The sequence below is a fragment of the Hyla sarda genome, chromosome 12 (assembly GCF_029499605.1).
Source record: "Hyla sarda isolate aHylSar1 chromosome 12, aHylSar1.hap1, whole genome shotgun sequence".
NCBI lineage: Eukaryota > Metazoa > Chordata > Amphibia > Anura > Hylidae > Hyla > Hyla sarda.
The window spans coordinates 53,539,932-53,551,117 of record NC_079200.1 but is presented as its reverse complement, the minus strand read 5'-3'; the positions used below and the strand labels follow the sequence as shown (position 1 = coordinate 53,551,117).

The following is an 11,186-nucleotide window of genomic DNA, read 5'->3' as shown; positions in this document are numbered from 1 at the left end:
GTGTCGAGAGACATGGGAAGTGTTGGGGGGATGCCAGAGACCTTCTTCTTTTTGTTCCTCGATCTATTCCCCATAGGCACGGCACAAGAAGGGCAAAAATAGCTAACGGCAGGCAGGAGCTCCTCAGCAGCACGTCCTCATACAACCATGGCTAGACACGCCCCCCTAAAGTAAATTTTTTAATGGGCGAGAACACACCCAAAATCTGTCCCAACAAAACTTTGCTTTGCATCCAGCCATTTCTCCCAACTGTTCTTTTTCTACCTGCTTGTAAGGCATGCCTATACTAACTTTTTAATTCCTTAACCCCTTCATGACCCAGGGTTTTTCCATTTTTGCACTTTCATTTTTTCCTCCTTACCTTTAAAAAACCATAACTCTTTCAATTTTGCACCTAAAAATCCATATCATGGCTTATTTTTTGCGCCACCAATTCTACTTTGTAATGACATCAGTCATTTTACGCAAAATCTACAGAGAAACGGAAAAAAAATTCATTGTGCAACAAAATTGAAGAAAAAACACAATTTTGTAACTTTTGGGGGCTTCCATTTCTAGGCAGTAAATTTTTCGGTAAAAATGACACTTTCTCTTTATTCTGTAGGTTCATACGGTTAAAATGATACCCTACTTATATAGGTTTGATTTTATTGTACTTCTGGAAAAAATCATAACTACATGCAGGAAAATTTATGTTTAAAATTGTCATGATCTGACCCCTATAACTTTTTTTTATTTTTCTGTGTATGGGACGGTATGAGGGCTCATTTTTTGCATCGTGATCTGAAGTTTTTAGCGGTACCATTTTTGTAATGATTGGACTTTTTGATCGCTTTTTTGCCGGCGATCGCGAGCAGCTCCCTGAGCTAACCGGCATTTGTTTACTTTCACTTTAGATGCAGCATTCAACTTTGAACGCCGCGTCTAAAGGGTTAATAGCGTGCGGTACCGCGATCACTGCCGTGCGCTATTAGCCACGGGTCCTGGCCATTGCAAGGTGCCAGGCCCGACCCGCTATGACGAGGGGACACGCCGTGGCCCAACGTTATAGAATAGGAGCTGACCCATGGCATACATGTATGCCATGGGTCGGGAAGGGGTTAAAGTTGTACTTTTGCAACATCTGGAGGCACACTGGTTGAAAAACCTTCAGTTAGGTTCTGTTACCTAACTCAGTATTTTCCAACCAGTGTGCCTCCAGCTGTTGCAAAATTGCAACTCTCAACATGTACTGATCTGCACAGTGATCTCCAAACTGTGCCCCTCTAAATCTTGCAATACTACATGTCCCAGCATGCCCAAACAGCTGTCTGGGCATGCTGGGAGTTGTAGTTTTGCAACATCTGAAGGGCTACAGTTTAGAGACCACTGTATAGTGGTCTTCTAACTGTAGCCCTCCATATGTTGCTAGGCAACAACTCACTGGCTTCCATAGGATCGCGCACCAGGGAGATGCACCATGGAGCCATATCTCATCGCTGCCCGCCTGGTAAGTGACCTCTGACGCCGATGACCACCAGTTTCCTCACTCTTCCAGGACAAAAGTCGGTGGACAGAGCGGGGAACCGAACTCTAACTCCCCCACCCCCGAACTGCTATTGGTCAGTCGTCTCTGACCGACCAATAGCAGGAATAGGAGGGTTGGCACCCCTGCCACCTTACTCCTATGCCTTCAGGGGGATCGGGGGTGTCTTAGACACCCCCGATCCTCCTTATTTTCCCGGTCACTGGAGACCCGTATGACCCGGAATCGCCGCAGATCGCCGGTCTGAATTGAACTGATCCCTGACATGGGTGGGGGGGGTTCTCAGGAACCCCCCCCCCAGGGGTTTGCACCTGATGCCTGCTGAGGCATGCTTTGGACACTTAAAAAAAAAATTCACAATTTTTCACAGACAGAAATAAAATAAATGAGTCAAACAAGTCAAAGAACGGTTTAAAAACAGGGGAACTTTATTATTTATTAAAATGTTTGTGTAGGGATTTATGTAACCTTCCATCACTCACAAAGAGCGTACAGTAACTAACTCAGGACAGGAAAAACCTCCAGAGGGGAGGAAACCTGTAGGGAATCCATGGCTACTGTATTGCCCTTCCTCTGGGCATACTAAAGGAGGTTACCTCTAGAATTTGGGCAAAGTGACTGTGTATGTGCGTGATTCGAGGGTTTATGCCTTCATCCAACTTCTTGCTGTAAGTCCGGAAATATGTGCCTTATTACAACGTCTTGATAGTCCGGAAATGCTACTCCACATCCTGGAAATAGTGCATCTAAGATAGGAAAACAAAAGATAGATTATTTACATGGTTATTATAGAAATGCACATGGAACTGCACTAAAGACCTTTTGGACACAACAATGTGACACTTACCAATCACAGTGATGTATTCAACTTCACATTCCCGCGCGCCTACAGTGTCCAGCATCGGCCCCTCACTGATGAAGAATGAGCAGGAGCTGTGTTCTTTCTGCTCAGTGCTGCTCTCTGGTGGACAATGGTTATGACATCACATGTGTGACACGCTGTTACCTCCTGGGAGTTCTATTTGAGCAGTGCTGCTCTCTGATTGGCTGAAACCTAAAAAGCTTTTTAACATATTCTGCATGACTGTTACCTAAGGGATTTTTTTTTTTAGCATTTTTTAAATAAAATGACACTACTCCCTGTGGGTGTGTTATATTTGTTTATAAACCCAGTGCGACAAACAGGATGCGACATAATAATAAATACCAGGGGAAAAATGCAGACGGGTAAGAAAGCAAGATAGACTTACAACCCGATTTTCTAAGTAAATGAGGGCCAGTGTGTACCGCAGAGGTGGAGCGTACTATTACTAACTTTGTCCTCAGTCACTCGCAGGATACCACTTCCCCCGTGGTGAAGTGGGAGGCTGCCAAATGTGTCTTGTGCGGCGTTTTTATCAAACACGGCACTCGCCTTAAGAAAGAGAAAGCGTACACTCTGCGCCGCACGCTGCAGAAGGTTGCTGAGCTCGAACTGGCCCACAAGCCCGCACTCTCAGCCTCAACGTTGGGGGACCTCCTTGTTGCACATCAGGAGGCTCGGTGATTGCTTGATGCTTCCTCTAAACGTGTTTTACTGCTATGCCGTAGCAAGTTTTATGAGTTCGGGGACAAGAGTGGGCGAATGTTGGCCAGAGTGCTTAAGGAACACCTAGCGCGCTCGCACATACCATGCCTTAAGACCCCTACTGGCTCGGTGGCACACACTACTCCTGCCATAACTGATGTGCTTAGGGACTATTATACAACTTTGTACAATCTCCCCCCCGCCTCTTCCAGCCCTCACCTGGACTCCTTCCCCCGTTCTGATGTTCCTGGTATCCCAGAGGATGCGCGGGACTCTCTTGAGGCCCCGTTCTCCCTGAGTCAAATTCTGGGGGTTATTACCTCCCTTCCTGGGGGCAAAAGTCCAGGGCCAGATGGCTTTACCACGGCCTTCTACAAGGCGTTTGCGGAACGCCTCGCCCCTATGTTACTGGATTCCTTTAATGGGGTGTCTCTGGAAACTCCTTTCCCACAGCAGTCTACCCTGGCCCATGTTGCGGTCCTCCCTAAACCGGGCAAGGACCCGCAGGTCTGTGCCAGTTACAGACCTATTTCATTATTGAATGTGGATCTGAAGATTTTTGCTAAATTGATTGCTCTTCAGTTGGGGCCTCTTTTACCAGGCCTTGTTCATCCGGATCAGGCGGGCTTTGTCCCGGGGAGGGAAGCCCGCGACAACACCCTTAAAACCCTGGACATTATTCATTATGCTAACTAACATAACAAAACCCCTTATGATTCTTTCCCTAGATGCCGAAAAGGCATTTGACCGTCTTCCCTGCAGCACACTCTGTCGGCCATTGGTCTTGGCCCAGTTCTCACTTTCAAGATTCTTTCACTCTACCAGACCCCCTTGGCGCGGCTAAAAATCAATGGTACCTTGTCCCGTCCTTTCAATATCCACAACGGGACTCGTCAGAGCTGTCCCCTGTCACCCCTACTGTATATATTGATTATGGAACATTTGTTATCTGCCATTCGCCAGAACCCTGATATCTCGGGCATAACTATTGGAGACCATGTGTATAAATGCTCAGCCTTTGTTGACGATCTGTTGGTGTATGTTGCCAACCCCCACGTGACTCTCCCGGTCCTGATGATGGAGCTGGTTAAATTTAAAAATTAACATGGCCAAATCCGAGGTCTTAAATGTTTCCCTCCCTCACTCAGCAGTAGACCATATTAAACATAACTTTTCCTTCGCCTGGCCCTCAAGAGGCCTTTCATACTTGGGCAGGAAAATCCCGGCTAACCTGTCCCTCCTCTTTTATAGTAACTTCCCCCCTCTATTGTCTCAATTTGATGCCCTTTTACGGTCCTGGAACAGGAAACAGTTTTCCTGGTTTGGAAGGGTAAATATACTGAAAATGACCCTCCTACCTAAATTACTCTATCTTTTACAAACACTGCCGATTAGTATTCCTGCTCAGTTTTGGAGGGCCCTGCAGAGCCGTTTTGGGACTTTTGTCTGGGCCTCTGGCCGTCCTCGTATCCGGCGGGGCACGCTCATTTGCCCTAAGGGGGCTGGAGGTGTGGGCCTTCCTGACTGTCGCCTTTATTATATGGCGGCCATGCATGCTCGTTTACTGGATATTTTGCATAACTCAGCCTCTAAACTCTGGGTGCGCATTGCGCATGATGTTACCCCCCTCTCTTTAGTGGGGCTTCCTTGGTCTTGGCCCCCACCTCCATCCTCCTTGTCTCTCCTGTCGTTCACCTCCAGGCAAACCTTCTCTGCCCTCCATTGTTCTTCAGCTAGAGGGTCTTTGGTGGACCCCTCTGGTCCCTTACTGCCAATCACTGATCACCCGAACTTTCCCCTGGGAGTTGCTTCCAGTGGATTCCTGGGTGGGGTTAAATCTGACCCACTCCGTTTTTTTCACGTGTTGTCTTCTGAGGGCTTATTGCCCCTTGCTGACATATGTCCAGTTGAATCTCCCCATCCCCGTAAGCCTTTTGAATACATACAACTAAAACATTTCTACTCTTCGGTGTCACGCTTGGCCCACCTGCATCGGGAGTTAACTCCCTTTGAGGGACTTTGCATGGCCCCCCCCTTGCCCCCCCACACCATAGGGTTTCTGTACAGATTGTTGCTTTCTCAACACACCTCTTCTTTGCCCTCCTTCTGTAGCGCTTGGGAGGCGGACCTCGTCTCTCAGTTCTCCAAGGAGCAATGGCAGAAATGCTTTCACCTTTCACATAAGTCAATCATACCTAACAGATCACAAGAGACGAACTACAAAATACTCTTCTGCTGGTATAGGACTCCGGAGCAGTTGCATCGATGGTACCCGTCAGTCTCTGACCTTTGTTGGCGCTGTGGACAAGCGACTGATACGATGTTGCACATCTGGTGGGGTTGTCCCTCACTGCGTCCATTCTGGACTTCAGTACGCTCTATCACTCACGATATCACCGGTGTGACTGTTCCGGATTCCCCTGAGGCAGTTCTGCTCTTCATGTTTGACATTTCTACTACTTCCTTCCGGAAATCTCTCTTACATTATTTTCTGCAGGCTGCTAAGTCAGTTATTCCCCGTAAATGGAGGTCTTCCACGCCCCCGACTGTTGGGGAATGGCTTGCAGAGGTGAATTATTTTCAGCACATGAAGGAGTTAATTGCCTTGACCCCTGCAGAAAATGAAAGATGTACCAAAACTTGGTATGATTGGTCATCCTTCCAGTCTACCTCCGAGTACCATGACCTATTGGCCTTGGGATCCTCTGTGACGCCATGACCCTTTTGCGGCTACGCTTTCTCCCGTCTGTCTTGGTAACCTTCCCGCCCTACTTCCCTTGTTGTTTCTTGTCTGTCTGTAAGACCCTTGTCTCTGTATGTTGTCATGTCTGCCTGTTTCTGTGTTTTACATACCCTCTTATTTTTCTGTTCTTCACTTTTTATCTATATCCCTCTATTCTTTCCCTTCTGAACCTTGCCGCTTTAGCATTGATGTGGTTATTACATATTCTAAGTTGGTGTTCCTTGTTGAGTATACGGATTGCTTTGACATGATGTCCTTCCTGTCTGTTGCGCAAGTAACGGACTCCCTAGTGCTGACCGCACTTTCTGCCATGCACGGTCTTTATTACTTATTCTGTTTTTTTTATCTTGCATTGAGGCCATGCTTAACACCTTGTGCCTCTGCCACTGTCGTGCCTTGTTATTGTTTTTTTGTTTATTGAAAATTATTGAAAATTAATAAAGATTTTGAATAAGAAAAAAATTTACTTTAGGGGTTAAGTAGCTGATCCATCTGCAGCCTCTCCCTCTGCCCCCTGTAACAGGAAGCCTCTGATTGGTTGATGCAGGTGCCTTTCCCAGGCTGCAGGACCAATGAGTGCCTCCTCTTAGCTCAGGGGAGATGACATGATAGAGCAGACACTCCATGATCTCCTGGGGCTTCGCTCTGTACTGTGAGTAGTGATCACACTGAGGCTCCGTGCATCACAGGAAATCACAGAAACAGGGCATGTCAGATCCGGGACGGTTGGGAGGTAAGTCTATTATCATAATAGTAATACACATTGGGGGACATGTATGAAAACTTGTGCAGAGGAAAATTGACCAGTTGCCCATAGCAACCAATCAGATCGCTTCTTTCACTTTTCATTTTTAAATGTGGTGTCCCGGTACAGGACTTGGTCCTGTCCCTGTCTAAAGTCCCCTCAGCCAGAGTTCCTTCACTCTCATAGGGCACTCTTGCAGGGCTTACCCCTGGTCGCCTCATGTAAATTGTGTTCATATATATATATTTAATGTATAGGAAATATTATGTATAGGACCTTAGCAGGTCACGTGCCTTTAATTATGATTGTACTATGGTTTAAGGACCTTACAGGGTCATGTGATGTACCCAGAGTTCACTGGGTCAGGACTTACAGGTTTGCCGGCCAATGAGCTTTGTCCAGCCTCCTTAATATATAAGGGGCTGTTGTCAATCAATTCACTCTCTTAGCTCTTGCCTCTCTTAGTTCCGGACTATCAAGCAGCAAAAATCTCATCAGCATCAATTCAAGTCAGCTAGGCCAAAGCCTAAGATCCAGCAGCCACTAAAACGTGAGTTACCAAAGCTCAAACTACCTAATCCTGTGTGACTACTACCAGCTAAAATATTACAATTAGTAGCACAGTGGCCTGCATCAAAGCTCATTGCTTCAGAGTCCCAGCACAACCTGTGAGGAACCTGTATCCCGGATCACTCTAGAGAGACTGTTATGTTTGAAGACTGTTGTATAAAATCCTCAAGTAAAGTTCTTCAGTTTATTCATAAAATCTGCTGTGGATATTCCGTTATTCTCCCTACCGTTTCTGGGACGGTTGGCGGTAGGACTATTAACACTAAGGAAACCTCGCCCTGGCATCATGACATCTGAGGGTTAATACCAACAGACCCTACACTACCACTACAACACCCTAGACACAATTACTCTCTTCTGCCCACCACATGAAAATGAAAGAAAATATCTGGTTGCTATGGGCAACCACTTTTCCTCTTTACAGGTTTTGATAAATTTACTTCAGTGGTTTTGGCAAAAATTACACAAAGATGGCGTCTTGGGAGAATAGAAATGAGGACGCAGTTGTTGTGGTGTGTTTATTTTTATTTTTTACCAAATAAACCTCAAACAAAAATTGTGTCTGTTCCTAGGCTTAGGCTGGGACTAAACACAATGTATCTGTGGCGTTTTTCAAAGCCCACATTGCCTCATCTTTGGTGGTCTCCCCCCCCCCCTTCCGACAGACGTTTTTCCAGCTGTTGCAAAACTACAACTCCAAGCATGCCCTGACAGCAAATGATATTACAAATACTGAGTATAAACAAATATAACACACCCACAGGGAGTAGTGTCATTTTATTTAAAAAATGCAAAAAAAAAAATCCCTTAGGTAACAGTCATGCAGAATATATTAAAAAGCTTTTTAGGTTTCAGCCAATCAGAGAGCAGCACTGCTCAAATAGAACTCCCAGGAGGTAACAGCGTGTCACACATGTGATGTCATAACCATTGTCCACCAGAGAGCAGCACTGAGCAGAAATAACACAGCTCCTGCTCATTCTTCATCAGTGAGGGGCCGATGCTGGACACTGTAGGCGCGCGGGAATGTGAAGTTGAATACATCACTGTGATTGGTAAGTGTCACATTGTTGTGTCCAAAAGGTCTTTAGTGCAGTTCCATGTGCATTTCTATAATAAACATGTAAATAATCTATCTTTTGTTTTCCTATCTTAGATGCACTATTTCCAGGATGTGGAGTAGCATTTCCGGACTATCAAGACGTTGTAATAAGGCACATATTTCCGGACTTACAGCAAGAAGTTGGATGAAGGCATAAACCCTCGAATCACGCACATACACAGACACTTTGCCCAAATTCTAGAGGTAACCTCCTTTAGTATGCCCAGAGGAAGGGCAATACAGTAGCCATGGATTCCCTACAGGTTTCCTCCCCTCTGGAGGTTTTTCCTGTCCTGAGTTAGTTACTGTACGCTCTTTGTGAGTGATGGAAGGTTACATAAATCCCCTACACAAACATTTTATTAATAATAAAGTTCCCCTGTTTTTAAAATGTTCTTTGACTTGTTTGACTAATTTATTTTATTTCTGTCTGTGAAAAATTGTGATTTTTTTTTTTAAGTGTCCAAAGCATGCCTCAGCAGGCATCACGAGCAAACCCCTGGGGGGTCCTGAGAACCCCCCCCCATGTCAGCGATCAGTTCAATTCAGACCGGCGATCTGCGGCGATTCCGGGTCATACGGGTCTGCTATTCCTGCTATTGGTCGGTCAGAGACGACTGACCAATAGCAGTTTGGGGGTGGGGGAGTTAGAGTTCGGTTCCCCGCTCTGTCCACCGACTTTTGTCCTGGAAGAGTGAGGAAACTGGTGGTCATCGGCGCCAGAGGTCACTTACCGGGCGGGCAGCGATGAGATATGGCTCCCTGGTGCATCTCCCTGGTGCGCGATCCTATGGAAGCCAGTGAGTTGTTGCCTAGCAACATATGGAGGGCTACAGTTAGAAGACCACTATACAGTGGTCTCTAAACTGTAGCCCTTCAAATGTTGCAAAACTACAACTCCCAGCATGCGCAGACAGCTGTTTGGGCATGCTGGGATATGTAGTATTGCAAGATTTAGAGGGGTACAGTTTGGAGATCACTGTGCAGATCAGTACATGTTGAGAGTTGCAATTTTGCAACAGCTGGAGGCACACTGGTTGGAAAATACTGAGTTAGGTAACTGGAGGGGCAAGCTGTGCATAACTAGCTTGCCCCCTGACTGGTTAGCAGTTAAGGGGTTAAGAAATATACAGGCAAGGTTTTTAGCCCCCTCCCCCGCCTGTAAAAACTTGTTGGTAACTATAGTGGTATGTCCCATGGGTGGGGGGGGAAGGAGTGCACCAATCAGGGGTGTAATAGTTTCCCGGGATTTCAGGCACCCTCCCCTGGGTATTTATAGCTGTGGTGCCTCCCTTCCCCCCTCAATCTGCCCAGGACCCGGAGTTTTGACTGCTGGCTGGTATGTGTCTTCCTTTTATTTGTGGCCCGGATGGAGCAGGAGGGTGAGGGCTGGCATGCTCCATTATGGCTGAGCTGGCCTCCCCTCCTGTTGCACCCGAGACGGGTTTGGGAGGCTGGCGGACCTCTCACAGTCCCGCTCTCCTACCCACTATAGTCCCTGTGAGCCCTGTCCCGCCCGTTCCTTTTGCCCTCTTCCCTGCCCGTGGCCAAAGCCCTCTCCCCTGCCTGTTCCTGTATCCCTCTCTATGGGCGTGCTCCTTATGAGCATGCTCTGCTGTTTTCCTTGTCCCCCCCCTGTCCCCCTCCGTCTCTTTTTCCTCTTTGCGGTCCCCTCCGTTTCTTCCCCCCCCCCTGTTCCCCCCCCCTGGCTCTGTAGGCAGCGGCCCCTGGGGGGCTGCTGCTGTTTTAACTCCCTATGCGCAAATGGACGCTTATTAACGTCCATTTGCGCTCCTTCAGATATAATGCGCGCTCACAAGGTGAGCGCGCGTTATATCCGTGGGGTCCCGGTTGCTCTTAGCAACCAGCACCCATGCTACGCCAGACATCGCCGATCGGGCAGATGTCCGGCATTACATCTTTAGACGCGGCGATGAAGTTCATCGCCGCGTCTGAAGATGTACTTTCAAGCATCCCGGCTGCTCAGTCGGGCTGACCGGGACAATCGCGATCTAATCGCGTTGTCCTGATCAGCTGGGACGCAGCAGGAGGGTCACTTACCTGCCTCCTGCGCGTCCGCTCGTTGATTGATTGCTCCAAGCCTGAAATTCAGGCTTGAGCAATCAATCGTTGATGGCACCGATCATTGCCATGTTGATACATGGCAAGTGATCAGTGTTAGGAGCAGTGTGTGCAGGGTTATGGCTCCTATGGAGCTATAACATTGCAAAAAAAAATATAAAAAAAACCCAAAAAGAATTAAGTCAATAAAGGTCATTTAACCCTTCAATAATAAAAGTTTGGTTTGCCCCCTTTTCCCCATCAAAAAATAAATAAATAAATAAATAAATAAATAATACAAAATATATATATATATATATATATATATATATATATATATATATATATATAAATAAATGAAAAAAATAAATAAATAAAAAAATCGATAAATAAATAAATAAAAGTGTATATATGTGTATGTATGTATATATAGGTATAACTAAAAAAAATAAATAAAAAAATAAAAAATAAAAAAATAAAAAAAAATATGTGTGTTGCAGACATGCATGTATGTGGTATCTCCTCATGCGTGCATGTCTGGAGTATAACAATATGTCGTCGTTTGAAGTGTTCCGTCTATGGCGTGCACGCAAATATAAATAAATTAATAATTCAAATAAAATAATTTTAAATTAGAAGAAATAAATAAATATTAAATTTCATTATACACGTGATATAATAAATAATATTGGTAATTTAATACACATATTGCATTTCTGTTTAGCATATTCGGTCAATTTTTCTACTGTATGTATTAATAAACGGCGTTCACAAAAAAAAAAAAAAAAAAAAAAATTTTAAAAAAACAATCCGAGAAAATGGCAAGGGTACTGCGGGCTCTTTCGGATTACGGCGCAAACTATTTGAGCTCTC

General features: G+C 45.7%; 1 long non-coding RNA gene across 1 annotated transcript; it reads left to right on the top strand.

Moving 5' to 3' along the window:
* Positions 1–6,157: 6,157 nt before the first annotated feature.
* On the top strand, positions 6,158–8,663 carry LOC130296868 (uncharacterized). The gene is made up of 3 exons (XR_008849319.1): positions 6,158–6,568; positions 8,141–8,205; positions 8,307–8,663. It is a non-coding gene; the product is annotated as an uncharacterized LOC130296868 (long non-coding RNA).
* Positions 8,664–11,186: the final 2,523 nt, after the last annotated feature.